Raw genomic sequence first — 13,907 nt, 5'->3', positions numbered from 1 at the left:
CGACATAAACTGTTCCCAGCTTCAAATCAGACTTGGCAGCTGCAACACACACACCAGATTTCTCTCTCTTCTGGGGGGTGAGGGGAGCTGTGAACTCCTAATCGCTGCTCTGAGAGATATCCCAGCCCTGCCAACAGGGAATGCCAAAAGCTTGTTTCAGCCAAAATCTTGTCATTGTCAGCTAACTGTCTTCACGTAGTTTATCATCATATATTGTTGTGCTAACTAAAATAAGTAACAATAAGTTACATAAGCTTCCACTTTACTTAATTTATGAAACCTGAAGATAAACGATTTGATCATCGCTTTGCAAGATCCCTGCCTAGAAGGTTCTAAATTCCCCTTGTTTCCAAAATAGGCTTTTAAGGCTGCCCCAAAATGGCAGATGAACACAGTGTACAGCAAACAGGAGGAGACTGTCACTCTGAACTGTTGGGTCCTGAGGACTATGCTGGCTTGGCAGGCTTTATTACCCTCCGCTTCCTCATTACACTTGTGCTTCTCTCCCTTTCCCCAGTAGAGGAAATAAATTAGGGGGAGGAATGAATGTTTTGTGTGGGAACAAAATGTAAAACAGGAAAAAAAGTATCATATAAAAATTCCAAAGACTAAGCTGCCACCAGCATCATATTCTCCTCCCCTTTTGAGCATTTGAAAGTATTAGTTCGAAAACATTTGTAAAAGGTACCTCAATTATTTCTGAGGAAGCAGGAAAAGGACGAAAGATATGAAAAACTACATTAGTGTCTGTGTCTGTTATGCATTCTGTAAGGCTTCAAGGAGATTGAGTTAAAAATGGAGACTTCTATTTCCTTCCCTCAGAACAATGGAAATATATTTTGCCATTCTGGTAAACCTGGATGAGAGAAAAGCAAAAAATAAAGAAAAAAATCCAATTCCTTGAGTACTCTGGTCCATTTGGGGAGTCTGGTTTATGTTATATAAGAGAGAGGAAAAATATTACATAATAGAAATATTTTAGTTCACACTGTTCTTTTTTTTCTTTTTTGCTATTAATAACATGCTTGTTACAAGACAAAAAGAGTGCAAGGCAGTTTAGATTTCCTTACGTGCTCTAGTGATACACTGAAATAAAGCTTACAGTTTATTCTTCTTACATCCTCCTCAAACAAATCTTTATTAATTCTCTGTTTAAAATAGAATACATTGTGTGTCCTCATAATGGGCCATATCCTGCTATCAATATTTTAACAGATCCCCCGTGGACTGTAATGTGGAGTCTGCTAAAAAATTGATGGCACCATTATGTTCAACTGCAAGGATATTTAGAATTAAATTATTTTTCTTAGTATTAATTCAAATTTCTGTTCATAAGAAACAAAAGTGCCCTGGTTAAATGAATTAATTGTGAACATATCGCGTTTTGTTTATTTTGGTAATGTTTGCTTCAGTCTGAAAACCTGTCAAGAACGTTCATGCTTTCCTGCTATGGATTAACTCACAAAAGTTCAGCAGCTTCGTACAGATTCAGAAGATGTCGCAAAAGCCATTTGCCATAATTATAGAAAGCAATTGTTGTAACAAAGTATAATATATCTGCAAGTAGAGCCTTGTTGAATAAAGCTGCATAATAGGGAGGAAGAAAGGTTAGAAATTGCAGAACAATAAACCTGTGATAAAAACTGAAGTATAAAAATTTATGAAAGTATCTTGTTTTGGCCTTCTGACTTTCATCAGGGTTCACAGAGCTAGAGAAAACAGACCGTGAAATTTCAGAAAATTACTATAAAATCTCCAGTCAAGAACTATCTGCTTTAGAAAAAATCCTCCATGCCATTTGAAATTAAGCGCATGGATTTATTGTGAAAAATAGAGCAATTTATTTAATGGGGAAGACTTTCCAGTGTAAGAGAAAGATTAGGGTAAATTTCTGGGTTGTATTACATTGGAATAGCCTTTTAACTACTGTTTTCCTTTATTCACTGCCTTAAATTCTTATTTCTGATTATTTCCTACCACTGACAGATGGAATTAATGTATTACTAGCTAGATTTGATCCTGTTCTTTCTCTTTTGTTCTTTCTGTTTCTCTGGGTAGTTTTTTTGATTTTTCTTTCCTTCCCTCTCTTTGGTGCTCTGCAGTTTTTTATACCACGTTTGAGCATTTAAAAATCTCTTAATGTACTAATTTTCAGAAACCATCAGGAAGATAAGCTATGACTGGGTTACTAGCAATGCATAAGATGATTAAAAACTCTGTGAATATAATCTTTGGAAATTTTTTTGCATGATAAATGCTAAATATAATTAAGGTTTCTAGCCTTTCACACTTCAGAAATACATATGTAAGCCTGTCCAAATGTGGGTTTTTTTTCCAAGTGTTCAGAAACAGTATTATAGTAGGTGTATAAACCTACATATAGGCTTTGTATATACATTTTTTTTTAAAGCACCTAATTTTGAACAGCTAGATTATTATGTATCTCTCAGACAGTTCTTTTCAGCCCATAATAGAAATCAGGATAAGCCAACAGGGCAAAACTGAAGAACAGAATGAACGTGTTGCTTCGCCCATCTGCAGTCTTCTAAAGAATATGGGAAGCATCGTGCTAGTCTCTTTGAAATGCTGAGTACCTCTCACACAAACATTAACGGGAGTGACGGGTTCTGGCCATCTTGATTTGAAACAGAAGAACTCTTGTTTCTGGCAGAGTTTCTGACAGGAATGGAAAATGGCAGGTTATGAATTACTGTAATGAGAATGGAAAACAGCTCCATCATAGCTTCTTGTCTCCACCATATTAATGCTGGGCTTTTATATCCCTTCTTGGATGCAGTGGGAGGACACATATAGTATTCATTTTTATGCAGCAGTGCATTAAAATCATTATTCAGTAAATATCACTGGAAGAATCTGTTGCAGTGACAACATACAGTTTCAGTGTGGATCATCCATAGTATGACTCAGTCTATGTACATAGATCCATTTGGCAGAGGTACACACTCCCAGAATCAGATCTTACCTTCGTATGACAATAAAATTACTAATTTTTGAGAGAGTGAAGCAAAATTTTCTCACCTTTACTGCTCAGCAGTAAATCAAAATATTCATGCAAGTCTAGGAATGGTTTCCCTTGCTGTGTACGGTGCTACAGAATCAATATAGTCAAAGTCTGTTGCTTCATGAATTCTTTGGTCTTGCAAACCAGAGGAGACACCTAGGAGTTTAGGTTTTTTATTCATGTATAGAAGTAAACGTATAAATGTGTGTAGATGTGTTTATGCACAGAAAATAATCTAATCTATTTATCCCAGGTTATAAATGAACCCTGTTTCAGCAAATTAAAGAACCCAGTATCCCATAGTAGAGGAAAGCTCCTGCTCTTTACAAACAAGATGTCAGTTTCTCAAAATGGACAGAATGAAGAAAGGATAATCCTCCTCTGTTTGGCACATGAGAAGTGTTGCAGTGTGGGTGGTGTACTCTTGCCATGTATTTTTGGGCTACCAATATGAGACATGCATCTCAGAAGGCTACAAAAATACTTGCAGCAAGGTATTTTTCTGGAGTCTCTCTCTTTACATAGATCTTTCAGTCTGCTAGTTGGTATAAACTTGCACTATGAGAAAGCATCTTGAAAATCTAAAAAAATCTATATACAAAACTAAATTTATACAACATAGTGCAAGTGGACATGTTCAGTCTGGTTTGCTTATAGTTTCTTTCAGCAAATCTGCTTAAAAGTGCCATATGCAGACACGTCTTACTGATAAGAGACAAAGCAGTAATAATCAGAATATGCCGTATTTTTTATGATTATCAGAGGCTTGAACTTAGCATTGCCCCAGTTGTACTTACACCTTAGAAGATCCTACTTGGTGTTTATGCTGTGACTAGATCAAAAAGCTTAATTACGTTTCAAGATAGATGCACCAGTGTCTGTTATTGTTGAGATGCAGGTTTTGTACATGTGCAAATTTTGCACTAAAATGTAAAATAGATGGAAGATGATCTTTAATGCTATTTAGGAACATTATACCTGTCACATAAGCTATCGGAGTTCCTAGCTTTAATAAAGGTGCTAAGTTTCTGTAATAAAGCTGATCCTATTAGCTATATGATGATAAGCCTTACTTCAGTATCATTTAAATGAACCATAATTATAGTTCAAGCTGAATCTCAACACCTACCTTACCTGATTACCATACAAAATCAACAAATAAGCATGGCTTCAAAGGAATAAAATTAGACCTCTATCACCTACCAAACCTCTATGAGCACTCCAGAAAAGCTGTGGGAAAAGGATTATAAAATAATTTAGTGGATATGTTGTGAGGCAGACAATATAATACTCCTTTGTATTACATGCTAGAGCACAGAAGCTTTAAAGCTCATAAACTGACATTTCAGCTAGTGTTGAGTTGCCCTTGGCTGGAGTGAAAAAGGGAACTGGTTCTGCATCTTACTTGGTCCTCTATCCTAAAGAAATACAGGTAGCCATATCCTGTACTCTTCTGATGCTGTCATGTAGAGGGCATGCAGAAGTAGAAGAGGGTACAAATAAAGCCTCCAAGTTTCAGGAATTTACCACTTCGCTGTGGTAAAGGTCCTGAGATTGATTTTTTTTCACTTTGAAACAAAATTACATGCTCCAGATACGGGTGAAGTAGAAAAAAATCTAATAACCAGTCTTGTGCTGGTTATAAGAGAGCTAACACTAGTGTTATCTAGCACATAATGTTAACTTATCAACAGCAGTATGTACTTATACTTTTAATGCACCACTCCAAGAAATACTGTGGATTTTAACAGGGCAGGACTTCTTTTTATAAGAATCTGATGCAGATTTTATGTATCAATCATGTCTTAAAAATGGATCCACCTAATCAAAGGCTTACATTCACCTTGTCATCTCGTACTCTAAGCTTAGCATTCAAGCAACGCAGCAAAACCACCTTTGTTCTGAACTCAGTGGGATGTGAAATGCCAGCATAGCAAGAAAACACAATTTCTCCATGTAGAAACAGACTATCAGAGATGTCAGGATTAATTATAAAGTGGGCTGTCAGAAGTACTATCTGCGCTGAAAAAACAGATAGCAAACAGATTTCAAAATGGAAGTCATATGCATTTTTTTATGCATTAAAGACTAACTATGAGTTCATTTCTGTGTCATGAGCCAAAGCTATGCCATCTGGTAGGAGAAGGAAGCTCTTCGGGTTCTAGCCACACTGAATACAGTTGGCTTAGCTGAAGGTTATGTCTATACTGCACATTGCAGTACAATCTAGAATTGCCAGGGTTATGTATAAATGGAGGACCTTGAATACTGAGAGTAATAAAATCAAATTAGGGAATATTGATGCTTGTATTAATATAGACCCCTTTTCATCCTAGGATTTCATTAAAATGCCAGTTGGATTAGCTTCAATAGAAATGTTGCGATATTGCATCTAGTATCCAGCCTAGTGCCAGCATGTCTCTATGGAAAACAGCTGGGATATCCTGAACCAGACTTTGTAGGAGCAATTAATATAGATCATTATCTTGAATATGTACTAAAACACTTATGCGAGGGTCAATTTACCCTTACACTAGTAATCTCAACAAGTCTGTTGCTTGTCACAGGCCCAGACTGAGGGTGCTGCAGAGGAATTGCCAAGGCAATATCTCATGGGAACCATTAACCTTTGCTGCTCACAAAAAAGCATGGAAACCACGCTCAGGAAGTTAACAAATGGTACTAGGCTGGGGGAGCAATTTTTACTCTGCAATGTACCCTGTCCACTTTTGTGCTTCCAAAGACATCGACAAACTGGAGTGAGTCCAGTGGAAAACCATCAGAGTGTTTGGCAGGCTGGAGCAGATAATGCATGAGGAGAAGCTGAAAGACCTAGATTTGTTCAGTCTGGAGAAGAGGAGGCTCAGGAGGGTCTTGTTGGTGTCTTCACTATTTCATGGAAGGCTGCAGAGAAGAAGAAGCCAGAATCTTCACAGCATGCACAGCAAAAGGAGGCAAAATAACAAAAAAAAAAAAAACTGCATCAAGAGAAATTCTGACTAAAGAAAAGAAAAAAATCTTCACGGTGAGGGTGGTCAAACACTGCAGCAGCTGGTCTGGAGATGTTGCAGAGTCTTAATCTTTGGACATACTGAAAACTCAAGTGAACAGGGGCTTGAGCAATGATCTAACTGAAATTAGCCTTACTATGAGCAGCGGGCTGGACCCCCAGAGGTCCCTTCAAACTGAAATTATTCTGTGTTTCTGTGATTTTTAATGGACTATGGAGTTTTCTCTGTCCCTGAGACATACATACTCACATCCACGCATCTGAACTCTCTCACCCTCAGATGGTGATCCCATGCAGACTGATCACTGGGAACAGTCCCTGGCCCATGCTGTCAGCTGAACTGTTTGGGAAAAGGTTAGCCGGATCAGGTCCAAATCACAGCAGGGAGTTTGGTAATGTTTAAAACTATGGAAGTTCATCAACCATTGGTCAACCCCGTGGTCTGACTGCCCTCTTTAGTTGTTAGTTTCTGTATAACCATACTAATGAGGGTAAATAATGTAGTTTATAATCAGACGTGATCATCTAAGTAAGTACATCCCATCCGTATATGTTTTATATATAAAATATTCAAACAGTTGTTATAGTGCCTCAATTCCATTAAGAGGCTTTCTGCTATCACAATGTAAAGATGAATTAGTAAAGTGCCCTGTAAATATAATTAATTCCTGTCTAGCTGAAAATAGCTATGTAGGTCATGGATGTTTATAATTCTTCTTCTTTGGAAAAAAAAATAAAAAAGTACTTTAACACAAATATGTGATTTTGTGGTTTTCCTAAGGCTGACTTGATTTGAAAAAGTATTGTCTAAACAGAAAGTGTGGTGATTCATTTTGGTTGAAATACAAAAGCCTTTGGTACAAAGTATTTATCCACCAACTGGTTTGAAAGGCTTCTTTCTCTTTTTAAGTTGTCAGAAAGCCAAATTCTGCTTTCAGACAGAAGCATGTGGCTACCCTGCAGTCAGCAGATATGAAGTCACTGGAAGCTGTATGTAAACTTAAAATGGTACAATTTGGCTCAAACTTTTTAGTACTTCTGCCTAGTCTTTTTCAACGAATTATTAAATAATCTCTATGCAAAGCTTTATTCTAAATGCTTTTTGATATTTTTGTGCAGCTGACTGATACTGAGCATGTAACAGTAATGAGTGGCTGACCTTGCAGTGTGATCAGTAATTGTTTTTTGAGACGAAAGGCCCTTTGGGCTCAGCCTAGCAAAGTGCATAGCATTATGGTTTCAGTTCTGCCAACTTGTTCAACATATACTTGGTTTTAAGCATCTGAGCCAGCTCACAGAAATAATGAGGTTGCTCTTGTATTCAAAGATAAACACACTAAAATGCTTCTCTGGGCACAGCACGTATCTTCCCGCAGGACTGGCTTTCTATCTTATGTGCTTACGCATAAGCATCAACTTGGCTGCTACTCTAGTAAACTACAGTGTTAACTCTTATCAGAATGGCTGACAGCAGCTTGGGAAATATGGATTATAGTACCTGTCAAGAATTTATATTACTGTTTCCTAAGTAAATTAAAAAGGTCATAACCACAATTGATAGTGAAAACAGGCATAATCATCTACATTCTATGATTCTACATTGTAGATTCATACAGCAATGATCAAGTCAGAGGGCATTTTCTGAAGGTTAATAGCTGGGTGATAGTCCAAGCCCATTTATAGTTATAAATGAGAAAAATAAATTTGGTTTTAATAGTGCTGCAGCTACAGTGCCAAAAGTACGTGTTATCCAGAGCAATGCTAGAAAATAGAAACTGTGTGGTTGAATTCTCTCTCACAGTTGAAGAGTGAAGACTGCTGTTCAGTGAAGATGCAGTCAGATCCTTCTTTCCTGGGATACATATATAAGCCATGATTTTTGGAGATTTCGCAGAGCTGCAAGTTGTCTTTCCCGTTTTGCCTTTTATTCAGGAGATGCACAAATTTGCATCAGACCCAAGCAGACTACTTAGGCTAAAGAAACATGAGGTTTTTCACTCTGTCTTATTACTTGCTACTCTTATTTGCAGGCTTTAAACATGAATCACATCATTACTTTTCCTCAGAGTAGTTTATTTTATAAACCAACCACTGTACTGGTTTGTTTTGAAACCTACAGAGCTGATGACAATTAGATTTTGTGAGTTGCTGTGGTGCAGGGTGCCTCTCTGTCCTCTTCTGCAGGGGCTGGCTGGGTGTCCTACAGTAAAGGTTAGGTTGTTGTGCTTAATCCTGCTTTAACGCATAGCTAGCAGATTGGCCAAGGCAGACTTCCTGAGGGTACACTGTAAATGCATTTTCAGATTTGAAAAGCATAATGATGAATTAGCATATTCACTACTGAAGAGGTTGCTGACTGAAAACTAGCAAGTCATAGACCTTTACTGCTAACTCCGTCATCCATTAAGAAAATGCTTGATCTCTCTCGCTGTCATTTCAGAGTACACTGTGGGAAAGAGAAGTTCCAACTGAAATTCAAGCCAAGCAAAACAGAGGAGAAAAATGTTGTTTTCTGTGAACTGAAAAACTGGCTTACAAGTTTGCGTAGACGGAGGGGGCTTCAAAGGGTCAAACTTCTGAAATCTTTCGTAATGTTTGACAAATATCTAAAAATACCAGTGAACTTAAGACTGCCTTTTTTTTTTTTTAACTTCAGCCATTCTGCTAGTTTAGGGTATTTGCCACTGATTACAATAAAGAACCTGTCCATAATATGATTTTTTTTTCTTAAGGTAAACCACCTTAAATCACTTGGTTAGGAAACCAGTGTACTTATGCATTTCCATGTAATATATAGGTATATTTTGAACATTTTAACATCCCCAAGTGCATTCCTGTGCACACAGCTACTATTAGTGGGTGCTGATGACAGAGCTTGAGAACGATTATGGAGTATTGCCCAGTTTAGCAGGAATGCACACGCTAAAGGGTCTGTGACAAGCTACCATACTTAGTAGATCTGTAGAAAATTTGATAGAGATTACAAAAAATCTGCGAGAGAAACACTATAGCATGTTAGAGATAATGTGACAAATCAAATGATATACACTCAGAATATTTTTCCTGTGATTTGCAGCCTTTAATGATATTGACTAATTGCATAGCAGGCTTCAAGGATAGAAATATGAAAAAAAAGATTGGCAGACCTTCTGGTAATACTGCTAATGGACAATGTGCATGAGCATTGGGAAATAGGACTTCTATGATTAATGTAATTTGCTTGTATTCTAAATGTAAAGAAGAAAATATGGCTGGGCAAGGAATTTGGAATCTGCTAGTATCCATTTAGGGTTGCAAGGGCAAGGGCAGTACTTGGGACATATTCTTAATTCTCTGTCAATATATGGCTTGTGTTAGAAGACCCCTAGCCTAGTAACTCATTGATCTTTATTTACACTGACAGCTACGGCTGACCTTAAGATCTTCCTCAAATCCATACTTGATGACCATTAACGTTGTAATGACTCCTCCCCAGTGCTCCTGGAAGATCAGCTTTATTTCTGATATCAAGTCAAAAACGTTCCCTTTTGCCAAGTTTTTAGAATTTATGTGTTAGAGTTCAGCGCAGGAAGGTTTCAAGGATTAACATAAAAGTTCAACCCTCTTGACTTGCAGCATTTCTCTTTCCTACCCCGTCTTTTGATTGTTGTAAGTAGACACAACTCAGAAAAAGAGAGGAGTCACCCACAGACTAGTTACTGAAAGAGTCTTACCATAAGGGACAAATGCAAAAAACATTTGCCTAAGCATGTTTGCGTACATTCCTGTTCAATCAGCTACATAAGCAATGTAACTTAAAATCATTTAAAATATTGTTGAGCAGTTAAAAGTAATACTTCTTAAGAAAACCCAGAGAGCACAACATTGAAAATGTGCTCAGAAAGACTGCTTTGTCTGTCAGGAATATCAAAACAGTGCATTTCTTTTCAGGTTGTTTGACTTGAATTGGTATACTGTATTTCATTTGACCGTCTCCAAACATTTAACTTAGCGTCATTTCAACACTTCTGGGGTGGGAGAGGGGAGGTCTGCAATGGTGCCCACAGATTTTGTATTTTGGAGGGCAATGTCTTTTTTTTCCCTCTACACAGTCATTCCTGGTTGAACTATGTCCTGTCTTCAATAAATCTAAGGCAGATTACTTTCTGCCCGAGCATCAGAGTGCACAGGAGAGTCAGCACAGCTGACTGAACCCTGGAAGGAGACAACGCTTTTACTTCAGTACACCTTGGCTGCTTACGGGGCTGTAGCTGAGTTAGTGCTAACCTAACCATCTTAGGTACTGACAAAATGTGGCTATGGCAGCAAGTAACTCAGTGCATGTTGACAAAATCTGACAAACTCAGTAAATACCTGAGAGGCTAGTATACACCAAGTTTTCTGTTGCCATGACTACAGGCACTGCCATCTTCTAAAGCCAGTGTCGTTATTTTGGTCCTTTGATAAAGGATGTTAATGGAACAAACCTGAAAATAATAACAAAAAGTAAATTTCATTTCATATGCTGCTTGTACTCTGGATTATGAGAAGTTACGAAAGTATAATTTGTCTTAAAAAAGAAAAATCTCCATGCAAGGCACTAAAATGCCAGAGCTGATTTCCACTTTCGTTTAAGTTGTATAAATGGTTTATTCAAGATTCGCAAACACTGTATCTTGACTACAACTGCCTTTTTCACTTGCGGCTATTCAAACATGACATGATTATATATAAGTAGCATTTAACCCACATAAAAATAATCAGAACCCGACAAAGTGTTAAGTAAACTTTATAAGTCCTTTTGACAGACTAAGTGAGACTATCCAGAAGCTTTCTTAAGATGTTGTTTAGTACAGCATTTTAAAGAAAGAATTTACTGAAACTTATTTAGTAATATGTAGCTAGAGAGTGACATAAGGCCTTGCTGATGACATAAGATGAGAAAATATATAAATACGCAACTGATTATAAAAACACAGCAAAGGACCTACCTTTTAGGTTGCTTCTGATGTGTCAGGCTTAAACGGTTCTTACAAACATGGCTGGAAAGTAACTATGGGAATATAAAATCTTATTACTTCTGCTAGACAGCTGTCATCATTGGTCTGCGTATTTTGTAGCTAATTGATTATTATATCCCAATACTTCAGGACTAGCTGAGAGAGCAAGAATATATGACCAGGACACAGAGACAAGGGGCCTGGTGCAACTGTGTTTTGCCCTCCTGGAAGCACTGTGAAGGTGGGACACTCCTTCTATAGCAACAGTACACTGCAACATAAAGAATACATTATTACCTGGTATTATCTTTTATGGTATTAGAAATAGTCTGAGAAATTTAATTATAGTCATTCAGCATAAAATCCAGGAACTTTTCAAAGTCAAAAAAGCTCAAATCTTCTTCTGGAGCATATCTCTAACTGCCTCATTTGCTGCTTTTGTGACTGTTCATCTCTTAATAAAGTATCAAGACTCAATTATATTAAGAACTATTTAATTCCATAAGCTCCTGTGAAATGATGTTTTTAGGGGATGCTCAGTATATGTACAAGAGCTGAGGATAAAACAAAGTGCCACCCATGTAATCAACTTGCTGAGTTTTTTTGGCAAATCCAGAGATAATATACGACCAGAGAAGCTCAAGCCTGGTGGACACACTGGAGGATATAAGATATTTATACTACTCTCTTCAATCTTTATGGAAAATCCAATGGAAAGTTTTCTGAAATTTTGTCCTGATTCTTGCTGCAACTTGGATTTTTTCAAGCCAAGCTCCTGATTCCGAGGGCTATTGTCTTTCAACAGAAATCAAATTAGATCAGGCAAAACTAACAAAACTAACCAGCTGAGTAGTTCCACAAGTCTGCTGGTATATGAAGTAGGTGACAAAATACATATCTTTTACCAAAATAGGAATAAGTGAAAAATATTGTTACTAGAGAGCTGGTTCTTCTTTTAGCTAAGTTTGGTTCAGGAATGAAATCCAATTTAGTTATCTGACATGAATCCTTAAAGCCTTCATGTGACATCTACTTAGCCTCAACCAAATGTTAACTACAGGTGTGCTGTTGACCTGCTACAAGCATTTGCTATTCAGATGATCAAGTCTCAAGATTCTATATTACGTTAAAACAGTAATGTAAATGAAACAGCTTACCTAGACTCAGGTTTAACTCGCTAACATCTATGCAAATCTGTGAGTCTAATGTTTTCTATTGTTTGGCACTAGGACTTCATGATGACTTTTGACCATTTATATGTAAATTCACATAGCTTTAAATTAGGAGGTGAACATATCAAATGAATTATTTATAGAACAGAAAAAAAGAATGAATTTGTTATGCATGGAGTGAAATTTGTGCTTATATACAAAAATATAAAGTTTAATCCTATGATTCATTGGGGCATGCAAGGAAAATATTTATAATCAGTTTGAAGGGTACTGCCTCATTAACAGAATTCAATAGGTAAAGGAAAAAATTCTTCATTAAAACAGCAAAGAGCACCCATAATTTATACCTACATTTTCTCTGATATATTTCTCCATTATTTCGTAACTTTTGCTTTATCATATAAGGAACTTGAAAAGTCAGGGTAATATACAATAAAGAAAATACACTAATAGCAATTAAAAATTTATATGTTAGGGCAAATGCATTTTGTCTGCTGATTTCACATCTAAGTCTAGTGCTAAAACTTGAATTTCCTACACTCTTCATAGCATAAAGCATTTGAATACAATCAGTTTCAGCAAAAAATTTGCTTCAGGGAGTCAGGTTTTGCTTTAACTTTGACAGAGTTGCGCAGTGGATATGTCAGTGTAAAACTTGTCTCAAGAAAGTTCCAAGTGTCATTTAGGGAATTTAAAATAACTATAGTTGAATCAAAGAAGAGCTTTGATGACAGCTATTATGACAAGTTATTTAAGTGAAAAAATTACTGGTGAGAAGTGAGGAAAGGTTCTCACGATAATTAGATGTAATAATAGAAGTAGCTGACAGAGCAACATAGGATTTTAATTTCCCTACAGTTATTTTTGGACTTAACTGCCCCCCCAACCCAGCAGATAATAGATCCAAAAGCAAACAGTATGCCTCTTCAGAGGCAAGGATATAAAATTGGGTGGTTTACATCCACAGTTAGTTAGACTGCTCCATTTCTGGAGCATTGTTTAAAGTACAATGCAAATTAAGACTAAATCCAGCCTGCTAGAAATGGCTGTCAATTGTTTCATATAAGACTGACATTGTTTGCTCCTATGAAAATAAGCTTCCTGTGAACAAGGATGAAATATGAGACTTACTTTATGCTTCCATTTATTAATCAAATATATCTGCAAATATGAATCCCATGAGTGCTTGCTAGTTAAAATGTAATGTTTTCAGTCTAGCAAAACTGTTAGTCAGAGACAGCAAATTCACTTTTCATGTATAAACTAATGGCATTGGCTGGAGCTCCATTCAAAAAACCCAAATCCTGGATGATTCCACTTTGGTTCAGGCAAGATATATGATTTTTATTTACATGGAATGAGGCTGAGGTTAGATCTACAAAAAAACTTAGTGAAGTACATTTGGTAGCTTTGGGGAGATGGGGCTGATCAGTAACTGGTTGGTACAGGGTGGAACAGTTTGTCCTCCTTCTGCCTGGGGTTGTCGGGCACTGCCAGAATTACAGTGATCAGATTTCCGGAGGACAAGCCTTGGAAATGGGGTAATGGGAATATACCTAGTACTGCGTCCAATGCTTGTGCTAACGTCCTTATTGAAGCTCATAGCAGAAGGCATATAAAATAACTTTGATATCAGGCTGTATATCTATCCATGACATTTCTCTGTCAGAGGATTGAAGGATTATACTGAATAAAATAATGATATCTGTTTTCACGTCTATATT

At 36.9% G+C, this 13,907-nt stretch overlaps 2 long non-coding RNA genes across 3 annotated transcripts in view; one reads left to right on the top strand and one right to left on the bottom strand.

Moving 5' to 3' along the window:
- The window catches only part of LOC142056356 (uncharacterized), a 161,097-nt gene that overhangs the window by 60,606 nt on the left and 86,584 nt on the right, over nucleotides 1-13,907 (top strand). The gene's annotated exons all lie outside the window — the stretch shown is intronic.
- Nucleotides 7,914-13,907, bottom strand: part of LOC142056357 (uncharacterized) — a 61,073-nt gene continuing 55,079 nt past the window's right edge. Inside the window, exons 4-6 of the long non-coding RNA XR_012660305.1 lie at nucleotides 11,003-11,064; nucleotides 10,386-10,498; nucleotides 7,914-8,478 (exon numbers count right to left, since the gene is read on the bottom strand). This is a non-coding gene — a long non-coding RNA (uncharacterized LOC142056357). The remainder of the gene's footprint in view (nucleotides 8,479-10,385; nucleotides 10,499-11,002; nucleotides 11,065-13,907) is intronic.

The sequence above is a fragment of the Phalacrocorax aristotelis genome, chromosome 4 (genome assembly GCF_949628215.1).
Source record: "Phalacrocorax aristotelis chromosome 4, bGulAri2.1, whole genome shotgun sequence".
In the NCBI taxonomy this organism is placed as follows: Eukaryota; Metazoa; Chordata; class Aves; order Suliformes; family Phalacrocoracidae; genus Phalacrocorax; species Phalacrocorax aristotelis.
The sequence above is the reverse complement of the archived record's forward strand: the minus strand, read 5'-3'. Positions and strand labels throughout refer to the sequence as shown.